The sequence below is a fragment of the Dasypus novemcinctus genome, chromosome 17 (assembly GCF_030445035.2).
Source record: "Dasypus novemcinctus isolate mDasNov1 chromosome 17, mDasNov1.1.hap2, whole genome shotgun sequence".
NCBI lineage: Eukaryota > Metazoa > Chordata > Mammalia > Cingulata > Dasypodidae > Dasypus > Dasypus novemcinctus.
Genome location: NC_080689.1, coordinates 66,030,505 through 66,035,750, shown reverse-complemented (window position 1 = coordinate 66,035,750; position 5,246 = coordinate 66,030,505).

The following is a 5,246-nucleotide window of genomic DNA, read 5'->3' as shown; positions in this document are numbered from 1 at the left end:
ACAGACAACTGGGGGAGGGGGAAGAAATAAACAAATAAATAAATCTTTAAAAAAAAAGAAGATATTGTATGAACACAAAGAAGAATTTGAAAGCATACATAGAAAAATAGCAGATCTTATGGGAATGAAAGGCACAATAAATGACATTAAAAATACACTGGAGGGAAGCAGACTTGACCCAATGGATAGGGCATCCGCCTACCACATGGGAGATCCATGGTTCAAACCCTGGGCCTCCTTGACCCTTGTGGAGCTGGCCCATGCACAGTGCTGATGTGCAGGAGGAGTGCCGTGCCTTGCAGGGGTGTCCCCCGTAGAGGGGAGCCCCACGCGCAAGGAGTGTGCCCAGTAAGGAGAGCCACCCAGCGGGAAAGAAAGTGCAGCCGGCCCGAGAATGGCACCACACACACAGAGAGCTGACACAACAGGATGACACAAGAAAAAGAAACACAGATTCCTGGTGCTGCTGCTAAGGATAGAAGCAGTCACAGAAGAACATACAGTGAATGGACACAGAGAACAGACAACTGGGGGGGGGGACAGAAATTTTTAAAAAATTAAATAAATCTTTTTAAAAAAATACACTGGTATCATATAATAGCAGATTTGGGGAGGCAGAAGAAAGGACAGGTGAGCTCGAAGAAAAGGCCTCTGAAAGCGAACATACAAAAGAACAGATGGAGAAAATAAGGAAAAAATTTGAACAAGTCTCAGGGAACTAAATGACAGCAAGAGAAGTGCAAACGTATATGTCCCAGAAAGAGAAGAGAAAGGAAAAGGGGCAGAAGGAATATTTGAAGAAATAATGGTAGAAAATTTCCCAACCCTACTGAAGGACATAGATATCCATGTTCAAGAAACACAACGTACTCCCATCTGAATAAATCCAAATAGACCAACTAAGAGATACATTCTAATCAGAATGTCAAATGCCAAAGACAAAGAGAGAATTCTGAGAGCAGCAAGAGAAAAGCAATGCATAACATATAGTGTTACCCAATAAGTAAGTGCTGATTTCTCTTCAGAAACCATGGACGTAAGAAGATAGTGGTATGGTATATTTAAGATACTACAAGAGAAAAATTTCCAACCAAGAATCTCATATCCGGCAAGACTGTCTTTCAAAAATGAGGGTGAGTTTAGAATATTCGCAGATAAACAGAACCACAGAGAGTTTGTAACCAAGTGACCAGCTTTGCAGAAAATACTAAAGGGTATTCTACAACTTATAAAAGACAGGAGAGAGAAGCCTGGAAGAGAGTCTAGAAATGAAGATTATATCAACAGAAGTAACTAAAAGTGTCAAAAGAGTGGTGAAAATAATATATGACAGATAAAACCCAAATATTCAGGGATGAATTTAACCAATTATATAAAGCACTTGTATTCAGAAAACTACAACTCATTGTTAAAAGAAATTTTAAAAGACCTGAATAATTGGAAGAACATATCATGCTCACAGACTGGAAAACCAAATATCATTAAGATGTCAATTCTACTCAAACTGATATACAGATTCAGCACCATCTTGATCAACATTCCACCAGCATTTTTAAAAATAAATGGAAATTTATTTGGAAGGATAAGGGGAATAGCCAGAAACATCTTAAAAAGGAGAAACAAAGTTGGAGAACTCTCATTTGCAGACTTTAAATCATATTACCAGGGAATGGGGAGTGGGGTATATGGGATCTTCTTATATTTTTAGTGTAATATTTTGTGTGATCTATGTATCTTTAAAATTTTTAAAAAATCTATAAGAAAAGAAATTTAAAAAAGAAAATAAAAGCCAGATAAAGAAGAAAAAATTTTTAAGTAAAAAAAAAGAAATCATAATACCTAGCTACAATGGTAAAAACAGCATGGTACTGGCATAAAGAAAGATACATAGTCCAATGGAACAAAATTGATGGTTCAGAAACAGACCCTCATACATCTGTGATCAAGTGAATTTTGACAAGTCTGTCAAACCCACCCAGCTCAGGCAGAACAGTCCATTCAACAAATGGTGCTGAAAAAACTGGATATCCATAACCAAAAGAAGGAAAGAGGACCCGTATCTCACATCTTGTACAAAAATTAACTCAAAATGGTCAAAGACTTAAATATAAAAGTGAGAACCATAAAGATTCTAGAAGAAAATATAGGAAATTATCTTCAAAATCTAGTGGTAGGTGGTAGATTCTTAAAGGAGATAAGAGGAGGATTGAGATGGACTACTGATGTTTAATGTATATAGCAGTTTTAATTCGTTTTACTGTAAAAGTGTGGAAATGTACAGAGTTGTTGGTAACACATTATAGTGAGTAATAGGTGGTTTATAAATGGGAATGTGGGTTAAATGGTAGTCTAGGGATGTAAATGCCAGTTGACAGAAAGTTAGAGAATAATTTGGGGACTGAACAGTGAGGTAAACCCTGACGTGGATGAGAATTGTGGTTGATGGTACAGATGCAAGAGTGTCCTTTGTGAGCTAGAGGAGGTGTACATCACTATTGCAGGGTGGTGAGAATGTGGAGATGCATGGGAAAAATACAACTGGAGTGACCTATGGATTGTGGTTAACAGTAATAACGTAATATTCATGCACCAATGCCAAAAGGTACTGTGTTGATAATGGGGGAGTATGGAAAAAGTGTGCCAAATGTATGCTATGGACCTGGTAATAATCTGATGATATTATCTCATAATCCATAACAAATGTTCCACCATGGTGTGGTGTGTTGATAGAGGGATGTTGTATGGGAACTCTGCATATGTGCATGATTGTTTTGTAAGTTAACAACTTCCGTCATAAAAATATATTTTAAAAATAATAATAGGTGGTTTGGGTGGAAAATACACCAAATGTAAGATAAGGACCATAATTAGTAGTAAGATTTTGACAATATTCTTTCATAATTTGTAAGAAATGTCTCACAACAATGCAAGTGGGTTGATGTGTTGGATGCCTGTATGATGTTATGCATGTTTGCTTTGTAAGTTCCCAGTTTTTACTATACACTTATTGTTTGTGTATGTTTATGTATAAATGATATAATAATGTGGTGGGTTGGGGGAAATACGTTGGTTAGTAGTAATATTTTCAGGATGCTCTTTAATCATTAGTTAAAAATGTTTCACAACAATGCAAGGTACTGGCGGTAGGGTGAGGTATGAGAGTCCTGCATGTGGTTATGTATGCTTGTTTTGTAAGTTCACAATGATTATTATATACTTACTGTTAATGTATGTTTATGTATGAGTGATACACTTCAATAAATTTTTAAAAAGGAAAAAAAAATGAATGTCAAAACAACAAGGGGGCAAACGGACTTGGCCCAGTGGTTAGGGCGTCCGTCTACCACATGCGAGGTCCGCGGTTCAAACCCCGGGCCTCCTTGACCCGTGTGGAGCTGGCCCATGCGCAGTGCTGATGCGCGCAAGGAGTGCCGTGCCACACAGGGGTGTCCCCCATGTAGGGGAGCCCCACGAGCAAGGAGTGCGCCCGTAAGGAGAGCCGCTCAGTGCGAAAGAAAGTGCAGCCTGCCTAGGAATGGCGCCGCCCACACTTCCCGTGCCGCTGACGACAACACTTCCCGTGCCGCTGACGACAACAGAAGCGGACAAAGAAACAAGACGCAGCAAATAGCCACAGAGAACAGACAACCGGGGGGGGGGGGGGGGGGGGGAATTAAATAAATAAATAAATCTGAAAAAAAAAAAAAGGAAAAAAATCCAGCCATTTAAAAATCAAAAAAGGGGGGAAATTTATCCTAAATAGCACTAAAGTTATGGAGAAAAGATTACAATATCAGATTCTTTTGAGAAATATTGAGTAAGAAAACACAAAATAGCAAATCTCTGAACAAAACTGTTTTCAGATATGGGCTTACAGCTTTAAATGATTTGTGTAGCTGAGAGAATTAATAAACTGAATATTCCACTTAGAATTTTAGGGGAAAAAAAGCTTGTAAAAAAAAGAGGAAAGAAATAACTATGAAAATGAAAATAAATGAAATAGAGAAAAGCACGCTGTTATTTTTTTAAAAACCAGTAGACAGATTCCACTCAGGAAAAAAGCAAAACGTAAGTCCTTTATTCCCTTGTCCTCCAGAAAGCACTTAGGCGTCTGCCCCTGTCCAGTCTGCTCTCTATTCCCTCTAAGGGGATTGACAGCCCACCTTTCCTCTTAAGTTGGAGTCCCTTCCACTAGATCTAAAGTAACCTTTAGCCGCTGATAAGGATAGAAACCGCCACAGAAGAACACACAGTGAATGGACACAGAGAGCAGACAACTGCGGGGGGGGGGGGGGGGGGGGGAAGGGGAGGGAGGGGGAGAGATAAATAAAAAAATAATAAAATAATAAAGTAACCTTTAAAATCCTGCAGAACCCACACTTACTTAACTCAGATGAGATGGGAACAGTCCTCCTCGGTAATAATGGCATGATAAAATTAGCTTAAAGATGAAATGAGTAACTATTACAAGTCGGAAAGTGCTTACAGCTTTGTGTATGTGTGTGCACATGTGCACAAGTGTGTGCTACGTGTTTTCTTTCAATCCTAGAATTATACTAAACTGGCGAATCCAGGTAGTATCTAAGCATCTAAAACCAGCTGAGTCATGTGTCTCATGACCAGTGACAGGCATACATTATGAATGAAGGGTTTTGACTAATCCAAATCGTATACCAAAAATTTAAATGTTCCCAGAAAGGAATAGCCTCAGTTCCTGGATAACCTATGTCGATTATCTGTCATTAACTGAGCGATGTGTATCAGTGCCAAACAGTGATTATCTCATTTAACCCAAAATCAGGATGGAGTTACTAGTATTATTCCTATTTAAAAGATAGGGCTCACGAAGGATTAAAGGACTTGCTCACATCACACAGCTAGCCTAAGCCTGAGTCCCGAGTGCAAATGAGATTTGTGTGGCTCCAAAGATACTGGTCTTAACAGAATGCTATAATCACCCATGTTTCCAAAATTATCTCTCTCCATTACTGTTGTGTGCATATAAAACAATGATATGTATGCAACCTTGGTCTTTTTTTAGGGTCCTAGTTATGACCTGAATCAGGAACCCCAGCACAACACTGGCGCGAAGGGCACGGTGTTGTGGTATGACTGCCACAAGGTGGCAGCAGAATCCGTACATTTTTCGCGGCCACAGTAGAGCCCCCAGGCTCCCGCCCCTGCCGTTCACCCCGTCCCGTTTGTGCCTTTCGTGAATCCACACAGGTGGAGGAGGCCTCCTTGTT